The 11,857-nt window shown below is 29.7% G+C and overlaps 1 long non-coding RNA gene across 1 annotated transcript; it reads right to left on the bottom strand.

Annotated features, from left to right (window-relative positions):
* Positions 1–7,050: 7,050 nt before the first annotated feature.
* On the bottom strand, positions 7,051–7,985 carry LOC107484377 (uncharacterized). Its single transcript, XR_001591108.3, has 2 exons — positions 7,839–7,985; positions 7,051–7,305 (listed from the first exon to the last, which is right to left on the bottom strand). It is a non-coding gene; the product is annotated as an uncharacterized LOC107484377 (long non-coding RNA).
* Positions 7,986–11,857: the final 3,872 nt, after the last annotated feature.

Below are 11,857 nucleotides of genomic sequence, written 5' to 3'. Positions count from 1 at the left end.
GGTAATCTACTTTCCACCAAAGATTTCATGATAACTGGATAATCTCCTCTTCTCAATGGATCTATAAACCTACACTCTCATTCTTAGTTTGATTCAGCTTTCTTCTTAGAATGAATTAAAATCACAAAAAAAATATATAGATTCTTTGTATCTAAAATTCAAGACTTCAATAGCTCATTTACTGTAATACTCATTGAACATTCAAGAAAGTTGTTATTGAATTGAATTTACTAACCAAATAAAATCAGGGATAGATAACCAAACATAATTATGTTAATTCCACTAGTTGCGTACACAAATAGTTCTCACCTTTATGAATCCAAAATGACTTCTTTCTCTAACGAACAAAGTACAAGAAAGGCAAGAAATACAAACACAAAAAAGTACTAGTATACTAATATTTTTCATTATATGCAGTAACAACATTATACATCTGATCTAGAGCTTACAACAATTCCAAAGATAGAAGATTGCATGGGACACATGTTGCAGAAAACATGATGAGAAATCTAGAATACTTATAAATGAAATTACAACTATAATAGATGATGCAAAATTCTAAAATATCAACTAGGAACTATATGACATAGTTCAATAAACGGGAAAGGTACAATAAATATTATTCATGCTAATTTCAGCAAGGTTTCACTTTATATCCATTACAACACCTATGAAGAAGAACAAACTATTACAAAAACACAGCAGTAACTAGTAACACTAGAATGCATCACTTAAACATTAACAGAGTTAGGAAAAAATATTGTATTAAGCGTAATAGTGAATGAATCAAGCATAATCAATCTTTTGAAAAACTCATAACCATACCATCAATAGTACCATTCAATATATACTAATTTCAAAATAAAACAGAACAATCAAACTAAAATTTTGAAAGAGAAAGAATCACACAACTGCTTATTAAATCCATGGAAATAAAAGGTTGAGCTCCTCCTATTTTCACTAGGGAAAACTAGCAAACAGTTTGTGTGCATATTCCACAAAAATAACAAAATGCACAAGATAACAAGTTAATGCTATATCTAAGATTCTAGAAACAGAAAACAGAGTCAAGGATATAGTACCATGAGCGGGTAGGAACTGCACAGAGGATGATGGCAGCTGCAAACTGCGTGGAGAGCGATTGTGACTGTGACTATAGAGAAGACCATGATTATGCGAAGTGAGATCTTCAGCACACAAGATGACAATGGATCAATGTCTGCAAGAAAGGGCAAGAGAGAGGAAAGGAGGGCAGAGGGTGTAGCGGGCTGAAGAGATCACAATGCACAATAGGGCAAAGAGGAAGGAGGCACCGCCTGCAAGAGAATGGAGAGGCATAGATGAACTAGGGCCGGATGGCAGTGGGAGGATTGAAGGGTGATAGAGGATCAACAAGGGTGCAATGAGGCTGTGGCGGATGAGCTTGCAGTGCAAGAGGGATTCAGAGAAGAGAGTCGCGCCACTAGGTTTTCAATTCAGAGAAAACACTAGGGGTGGTTTTCAATTGATAAATTTGTTTTGTTTAACCGCGAATTCTAGTAATTTTGCTGCATACCACCATCCAGATGCGCAACCGCCAAAATCTTGCCTTCTAGCAGTTGTCTTTTTGAATCGCTGCTTTTTAACCGTTGCAAACTCCCGCATCTAACATAGTGACTAGATCATTGAACATGTTATAGCGCACACAATAATATAACCATTTAATATTACTTTAAACATGGTGCAGTATCATTTACCGGACAAGAATTAATTCAACAATTATTATATTTTGTAACATTCTACCACACAGAGCTTTATACCTATAACGTAAATCAGAAGTGGTGAGGCGCTACGACATCTAAAAATAAAAAATACATATATAGATATATTGAAAATGGAAATTATCTAGGAACCTTGAAAAAAATTTAAATGAAATACAAACAAAAGAGTGCATCACTCAGAATCGGGTCAACACAGAAAGATAGATAAGATTGAAAAGAAAATATAACATATATAAGATCAGAATTCCAAAGATATGAATAACAAATTCCATGCTCGACTTGTAAAACAAAAACCGATTAAAGTATACAAATACAAATATATGACACCAAGAGCAAACCAAAATATATGACAAAATACTTGTTTCTCCAAGTCAGCATCTAAGAGGAACAAAATACAAAATATACAAAGTGGAGAATATATATATAGACGAAATACAATCCCTAAAACCCAAAATATAGTTCTTCGCTTCTAAAGAGTCTTCAGAAAGTTCAGAGAGGTGCCTCTCAATCTACATCTGAAAAAAAAACATGTATGGAATGAGAACTGGAGGTTCTCAGCATGGTAAAGGTGCCAACATAGATAATATATAAGGTCCTGAAAAAGCCTGAAGCATTCCTAAAACTCCGACACTCAGAATTAAACTTAAAAGAATAAACTAAACCATAAATTTAGTAAAACTCTCTAAGGTGTCCAAGTCTCAATCTAACTCTAATTCTACAATTCACTTTCTTTCTCATTAAACCTTAACCCTATAATCCACTTTCTGTCTCCTCCAATCAAATTGAAATTCAATCCTTTACTTTCCAATTCCTCCTACCCTTCAAAACACTGGTGGAACTGTCCTCGTCACTCCTCCATCAGACCAAGGGCCTCTCAGTTGCACAGACAAACAATACAGACAAAGAAAACATAGATAGAATCCAGTTATAGTAGGTAAAACATATAGCAAGTAAGCATAGATATTCAAATAGGCAAACCCAAGTAATGCAAACTCAAACAAGGCAAACAAATGCATATGATGTATGCATTTTCTACTGGTCGTGAGTTCACATGTCCGTTACTTTGCCAGAACCCGACACATCCGGTAGCTAATCCAGATATTGTCTCACTGACATGCCTCTACACTCTTGAGATATAGCGCCTGCCATGCTCTCGAGATATAGTGCCCACCACACTCATGGGATACAGTTCCCAACACACTTCCTAGAGTAAAGTGCTCCCACACTCTTGGGATATAGCGCTCGTCACGCTTTTGGGATATAGTACCCGACACACTCATACCCATGGGATATAGTGCCCGACACACTTTCTAGGGTAAAGCCCTCACACTCATGGGATATAGCGCGCCACCACGCTCTTGGGATATAGTGCCCGACACACTCATGGGATATAGTGCCCGACACACTTTACAATAGAGAGAAACCTTAAACATACTCATGACTAATATTTTCAATCAGACCTCATTTATAATATTCTTTCAACTTCATAATCAAACTAAATTCTCGTCATTCTTCTTTCTCATCTCTTTCCCGGAGCAAGTGGACAATGTCATTGTCTCTTACTCGAGGTCACATATATCTCATCCATTTACAATCATTCATTACTTTCATCATCCTCATTGATCTCCTCTCATTCATCGTTACACACTCCTCATTAATTCAGTTAACACTTTGCAAAACCCTTCCATCTATCTCCTCAATTTATCTAGCATACTGATGCTCATTCAAGGTTTAAAGACTCACTAATAGACCTTAAACAAGTGTGTAAGGGAGGTTTGAAAAGATAGAGGATTGACTTAACACTCAAAAATCTCATTTTTAGCTAAAACAAGGGGCTTGCATATGCAAGACTATGTCCGTGTACGCGAGATTGCAAAACAGTGGGAAGTGCTCGCGTCGCCTATATCGCCTGCGTATGCGAGCACTCTGATTAACAAGTCTGCGTTCGCGAGACCATGTTTACGCATGCGAGATATCGAGGCAATGAGCATCTCTCACATCGCGTGTGCATGCTCGTGTACGCAACTCCCCCTTTTCTCTCAAAAAGCTGCTAAGTTGCAGAATTTCTAAATTTGACACCAAACTTCAAACACGCATATCTCTTTTGTTTTAAATGATTTTTCATCCGTTTTTTGAACGACATAAATTTCATGGAGCTAATTTTCATTTGAAATAAGTTTTACAAAAATTGAGGATCCGAAAGCCAAGTTATGGACCATCGAAGTTAGTCAAAAATTTACTTTTACGAAAAATACCAAAACCTCTATTCTTTCCAAATTCTCATTCCAAACCAACCAAATCCTAATCAAAACCATCTCAATCCATATCATAACTGACAAAACATCAACCCATCACTCATTTAATTACCTATAATATCAAATTTTCATTATCAACCCAACGTCATATTCTCCACATTCGTACATATATATGATAATTTCATCAATTCAAGCTACACCATATCAATTCACCATCCACCCTCAACACATCATCAACCATCATTATTTATAATCATCAACATCATAATTTCACATACAAACTCATATTCTCATCAAGAATCATTAATCCAAAACATTCAACTCACCTATGATGTATGGACACTGACACGGATACAGGATATGACACGACACGGGACACGCTGACACGCAAATTTTAAGATCTTATATGACATGGGGATACGCATACATATAAAATATAAAGTATTTTTTAGATAAATCGTAATGATATGTTGATAATTTATTGATATCAAAATATAAATTAAATTTTTTAATTATTTTTAATGTCTTATTTTAATTATATCAGGTATTTAAAATATTTTTTTGTTTTAATAAATATTAATATATACTATATATAAATTTATTTTAAGAATATATGTTAAGAATAAAACTAGACACGTTGACACGTGATGGTATTTAGATGTGTTTAGATGTGTCCGGAGAAGAATGTTTTATTTTTTATTAAGACACGGTTGGACACAGCAGACACGCATGTCGACCGAGTGTCGACGAGTGTCGTGTTCAAAATGTATCCAACATACGAACACAACAACTTAGCGAAGTGTCCATGCTTCACAGCAACTCACATACCCTTCACACACAACACATATACCATATTTACATACATCACAATCACCTCACCATCCTCTCAACATGTGAATTCATCAATAACAACCAACAAGCTCCAAATACAACACACATTAAACTCTACATTCATCACCTTTATTTACTTAAACATTAACAATTCACATATTCAGCTTATCCTACAGTCAACTAACCTAAGTTTTTACGTGACATTATATATTATCTACGAGAAACCAAAACCATACCTTGGCCGATTTTTCTCTAAGCTCAAAACACCGAACATCAAGCTTCCAAGATTCCAAATCAATTCTAACAAGCTCCAATTTGCCAATTCAACACCAAATTCAACACAATTCTATCTATTTCCATGAAATTCACCAAATTAATTACTAAGGTTCACATAATTGAATAACCAGAAGGGTTTAGAGTTTTCTCACCTTATCGACGAAAGGACAAAACCCAATGATTACCCGCTACTAGAGTTCACCTAAACCATCAAAATCATTCAGTTTCTCAATATTAAAAATTTAAAATTTTTGAAACTGAAAAAGGGAGAGTTGGGTGAGAAAATGTGATTTTCTTACCAAATTGTTTGGCGAGTTTTATAGAGAATTCTTAGACGAACGTGTGGTCGCTAACGATTCGTCAATCGGAGTTTCGGATTGAAAGATATAATGGATTGAAGTTGAAAGTGAATAGTAACATCCAACCTAAGCTCTCTCTCACTCTCTCATCGTGTTCTCTCTTTCACTATGTGAAAGCGCCCGTGCGCGGGGCGGGGAGGTAAATGATGCTGATTTGGATTGGGCCTTGGGTCTAATATGAGGTCAGTTCAAACGATTTAGTCTGTTCACTTATTTTTAAGTAAAATCCTCTAAACAAAAAAGGTAAAAAATTTTAAAATTAGTGTCAATATTTATATTTTAATTATTTTTACCGTTTTAATTTATTAAATTTATTTTTCTAATTTCTTTAAATAAAAATTAATTTATTGATTAACTATTTATTAGTTATCCAAAATTTACATATATAATATGAAAAAAAAGGCATTTTATAAAAAAATTGGACTACTTGAGAATTTGAAACAATGTTTATTAGTTAAGAGAAAATAAAACTCACTGAATGCTATATCATATAGCAAAGCATTTAAAATTTGAGAAGGGAATACAAATAATGAATAAAAAGAAAAGGACGAACAGAACTAGAAATCAAGAATGAACGTTTATTTTTTTACACATTCTATTTTTTTTATTATTTGATTAAATTATTAGTGAACAACATTAATTACTTTTAGTCTCAATTTAAACACCAACCTCCAAAGTTTATTATATGAAGTGCCATATAAGGATTAAATATGCCCCAATAAGATTTCTTTTTTTTTATTATTATTCATAAAATTCTAACTTGAGACAGAAGATAAATTGTTAATTAATTTATCTATTTATTTAATTTTTGTTGTAAATATAATGGTCGCTTATTATGTTGGATAAAATCAAAGTTTGAAAATGCTATTCAACATTATAACTGCTAATCATTAACTTTAAATATTTTGGTAGTGTTAAGAAAAAAAATATAAATGAAAATGAATTCTCTATATACTCCACAGCTTCCAACTTGTTTCTTCGTTAACTATCCTGCCAATCATGTTCGAAGGCTCAAGCCAATTTTGTATAAAATCGTTCTTTTACCCATTTTGATGAATATTTTGCTAGATTTAAAAGTTCAAAAAAAAAAAAAGATTGTGTATGTCATGTTTAACAAGACATGGTTTATAAATGGATTATATGAATGCTTATATATTTTGATTTTCATCTTCGTTCCCATGAACTCATTAACCCATGTCGAGTAGTTGTTAACGCTTTGCTTATAATTCCACTCCAATAAAGTAAAACCTTAGAATTTGAATACCTAATAGTTAAAGTAATTTTCATAAGAAAATAATTCATGTACCAGTTTTCGCTAAACCACTCTCCATTTTCCTTCCTTGTGCATGTTTATCTTTTTGCTACTTTTCACAACTCGTTTTTCCAGCTTCCCTTCCTCTATCTTGGTCCAAGTCCATGAGTTTTAGTTTATTTATTTTAATTTTTTTTAAAATAAAAAAGTGAGTAAACGTATTATTTCTAAAAATTTGATCAAAATTCAATTGCCACCTCCGGGCTCTGGCTATATGTGAAGGAGTATCAAAATACTAATAATCTAACAGTTCAAAATATTAAAATGAATCTCCAACCAAATATCATTTCATCATTTATTTTATTTCATACATATTTTATTATTATTTACTTAGTTCAAGTATTGTTAATGCTTGAAACAACAACAAAGTATAACCCTCGGAACAAGCCCAATACAGCTACCGCCGCGAAATCCCTTTTGAACGCAACTTGAGTCGCAATTTCCATAACCTTGGCATGGTTCGTCACAAACCCTGCCAGGAAAAAGTGTCCTACCATCTGCAAATAATGGTCCTGCAAATCGATACATAGAATCAATTAATAAAATGAATAAAATTATGATTAATATAACTAGTTACTTGGTTTGATTGTCAAAATTATACTATTTAATTAACAAAAAATAATACGTGCGTGTACATAAAAAATTAGCCAATATACATGTTTATTTTACAAATTTTTTTAATTAAATAATTTGTTATCAGAATAATCAAATTTATTATAGTAAAATAATCAAACCTACTAAATAAAGTGACATTTTTATAATAAAAAAATATTTTTTTACGAAACACTAAATACTTATTTCTAAACATACCTAGGGCGACAATATTAGTTTACTGATCAAAACTTAAAAGTTAAATTCGCAGTTATATTTATAAAATACGAAAGAAGAAATATATGTTATCGAATAATCAAAAGACTAAGAACAACAAAATCTTAACCAATATCTATCATTCTTCATTTGGTTCCTGAATTGGTTTAATTTAATCGTACGATGAAAATGGCGATTTAAACTAAATCTGGCTTTTTCACATAAATTTTATCATTACCTGATGAAGCCAAAATAAAAAAAATACATAAAATTCCTAGGGAATAAGGTTGACTGATGGGAGAAGCCATTTTGAATAAGGTTTCACTGCTAATTGTGTTTTGTATTATCTCTTTGCTTCTTCTAAGAAGAATAGCTAACATGCATGTGTTATGTTGCATTTATAACAGCTACAAAGTAAATTTTGGAATATTTATTGTTCAATAAATGACTACATATTTAATATTTATTGACTTAAAATATTAATCATAATGTTAAAGAGACAAAAAAAATTTAGAATTTATCTTATTTAATATTGATTAATTATTATAATAATTTAATAAATATTAAATAAGACAAGTTATAATTATTTTTGACTGATTTTTTTTGTTACTAAATATTTTCAAAAAAAGATTAGTATCATTTTTGTCCTAATATTTAGAGTAAGTCTCAAAGTTGTCCTTAATTATGTTTAAATCATCCTATTTAAGTCCTTAACATTTCAAAATTGGCTCAATGTTGTCTTACCGTTAGAGATTTGTTAATATAATTGACGGCGGAATAAAATTGTGACGATTTTGAAACGTTAAGGACTTAAATAGGGTAAAAACGTTGGAAACAAATCAATTTTAGAAATAAATTTTAATTTTATCCTTCAATAATATCAATTTTTTACCATAGATAGTTATTCAATTATTTTTTAATCACATCTATGTAACTTACAATTAATCATATTACTTTCATTCTAAATAAATTTTTATTTTTATAATTTTACTCTTAAAAATTTTTATTCATCATGAAATGTTTGTGGAATAATTAGTACATAAACTTGCAAAAACGAAAAAAATGATGCATATACAATAAAATATAAATTATACATTTTGATTTTAATGTATCGAAATATTTTAATATTTAATTTAGTTAAACTTTATTTTTTAATAATATTAATTTTTTTCAGTAGATAATTATTCAATTATTTTTTTAATTTTATCCTGATTATATTATTTTTTCTGAGTGAATTTATTTTTTATTAAGAGCAAAATTAAAAAATAAATTAAGTAATTATTTATCATAAAAAAATTGAAATTACTGAAAAAAGATTAAAAAGCTTTTAAATTTTAATTTTGTTCTTAATCAAAAATAAAATTAAAAAGATAATTGAATAATTATTTACCGTAAAAGTTTGATATTATTGAAGAACCAAATTAAAAATAAAGTTTAACTAAATCAAATATTAAAGAATTTTGATACATTAGAGACAAAATTTTATTGCGTAAATTTATGTACTAGTTATTCTACAAACATTTTTTAATGAGTAAAAATCTTTAAGAGTAAAATTATAAAAAATAAAATTATTTAGAATAGATGTCATTGAAAAATGATTGAATAATTATGTACCGTAAAAAAATTGATATTATTAAAAGAAAAAATTAAAATTTATTTTTATGTATCATTTTTGTCCCAATATTTTTATTCTATTTAAATTTTTAATATTTTAAAATTGTTTCAATTTTATCCTGTTATTAATTTTATTAACAGATTCTTAATTACAGGATAATATTGAGTTAATTTTAAAATATTAAAAATTTAAATAGAACAATTTAAATATTAGAGACAATTTTAAAATTTATGTGGAGCATTAAAGACAAAAACGATACTTAAGTGACGGGAGAAGTCATTTTTGAATAAGGTTTCACAATAATTGTGTTTTGTATTATCTCTGTTTCTTCTAAGAAGCATAGCTAACATGCATGTGGTATGTTGCATTTATAATAGCTACAAAGTAAATTCCGGAATATTTAATATTCATTAATTGACTACGTATTTAATACTCATTGAGTTGAAATATTAATTATAATGTTAAAAAGACCAAAAATAATTAAAATTTATTTTATTTAATATTAATTAATTGTTATAATAATTTATTAAATATTAAATAAGATAAATTATAATTATTTTTAGTTAATTCTTTTTTGTTATTAAATATTTTCAAAAAATTAAATACTCAAACATATAATCAATATACGAAGAATTCTATAAATAAAAATGAATAGAAGATAATAGTTTAATAAAAAAAACAAAAGTTAGGTGTCAAATATTTTTTGTGTTTTTTTCGGTACGATGATAAATTTATACGTATCGGTACCATAAAAATGGAAACAAATAAAAACATGACATGTAATTTATATTAGGTTTAATTATTCTGTTGTCCCTATAGTTATGCGAAATTTTTAATTAGGTCTTTATACTTTTTTTTCTTTTTAATTGAGTCTTTACACCAATTTTTTTAATTGGGTCCCTACACTTTTTTTTCCCTTAATTTGGATCCCTGTACTAATTTTTTTAGTTGAGTTCCTATAAAATTAAGTCAATTATTCTCAAGAGGGACCTAATTGAAAAAAAAATTGATACAGAGACCCAATTAAAAAAAAAGTATAAGAACTTAATTAAAAATTTCGCAAATCTATAAAAATCAACAGAATAATTCATGTCAGCATTTAAATTTCTTTTTCTAAAATATATATCATATCATTATTTTTACTAAAATATCCTTATAATTTATATAAAATTGACAAAAATAACCTTTTATTTATTTCTAATAAAAAACTGAAACATCTTTATTTTTATTTTAGAAAAATACTACCCTTATAAACTAAACAAATATCAAAATTCAATAAACTTTAATTTTAAAATTTCAAGATTCAAATAATTTAAAACAAAAAGGTCGAGAGAGACAAGATCTGAAAAATACAAAATTGCTCTTTAATCTTCATTTTCTTACCCTGTCCAACTGTAAGACGCAATCACAACGGCTGCGGTGGCTAAAAGCGGCGAGCGGCGGTGAGAGGACAACAAATGAAAGAGGATAACCACTTTTCAGGTTTACAATTCATCACATTTTTTTCTCTTTGGTTCAACATCTGCATTTTGTTATCGTCAATTTATGTCTTAATGGTGTTTCGTACTGTACTATAGCAAGGTTTTGATCATGTCAACTTTTTTTGTTATTCTCCTATTACTGAGTTGTTATGAAAAACAATCCTTATATCTAGGTATTAAACTTATTAATTCACCAAAAAATAGAATATCAATTTTGTTCTTTTGTTCTTGTCAGGTTTGCAATTCATCACTTTTTTTACTCTTTGGTTTTCAACTTCTGCATTTTGTTCCTTTGTTCTTATTAATTTGATTCTTCAATGCCTCTGTTGTACTATTAAGAATAACAATAGTAAAGTATTTGATCATGATCAGAAATCTTGTCAAAGTGCATGTTTCTTATTATCTATCCTAGCATATTCACAACATCTTGTTTATGTTACTAGACATCTTTTCTTTTTAGCCTTACACTAGTAATCGTTAGTTATTTCAAAGTTAATGGGATAAATCAGATGACCCATATCTCAATTGGCCTCATTAGAAGTTTAGAAATTGAATCTTTTCAAGTATAGCCTTGACTAGCTATAAGGTTCAAAAACTTTATCTCTCTCTATATATATACCAGTGAACTAAGTTACTATTTTCTTTTCTTTATTTCATTTGTGTTTATGATGAGCGGATATTTTATACACTTTTTGGGGGTAATTTCATGTAGATTTTAGCATGTTCTAGTTAGTTTTTAGGAGAATATTATTAGTTTTTAGGCAAAAAATCATATTTCTGGACTTTACTATGAGCTTGTGTGTTTTTCTGTGATTTCAGGTATTTTCTGGCTGAAATTGAGGGAACTGAGCAAAAATCTGACTTAGGCTGAAAAAGGACTGCTGATGCTGTTGGATCCTGACCTCCCTGCATTCGGAATGGATTTTCTAGAGCTTCTGCAGCGTCTCGATGATTTAATACAATTCCTTTGTTTTCCATTCAAACATGCTTGTTCTTATCTAAGATGTTCATTCGCCCCTCACTATGAAGAAGGTGATGATCTGTGACACTCATCACCTTCCTTAACCCATGAACATGTGCCTGACAACCACCTCCGTTCTACATTAGATTGAATGAGTATCTCTTAGATTCCTTAATCAGAATCTTCATGGTATAAGCTAG

The sequence above is a fragment of the Arachis duranensis genome, chromosome 4 (assembly GCF_000817695.3).
Source record: "Arachis duranensis cultivar V14167 chromosome 4, aradu.V14167.gnm2.J7QH, whole genome shotgun sequence".
Taxonomy (NCBI): Eukaryota; Viridiplantae; Streptophyta; class Magnoliopsida; order Fabales; family Fabaceae; genus Arachis; species Arachis duranensis.
This window is presented reverse-complemented; position numbering and strand designations above follow the sequence as displayed.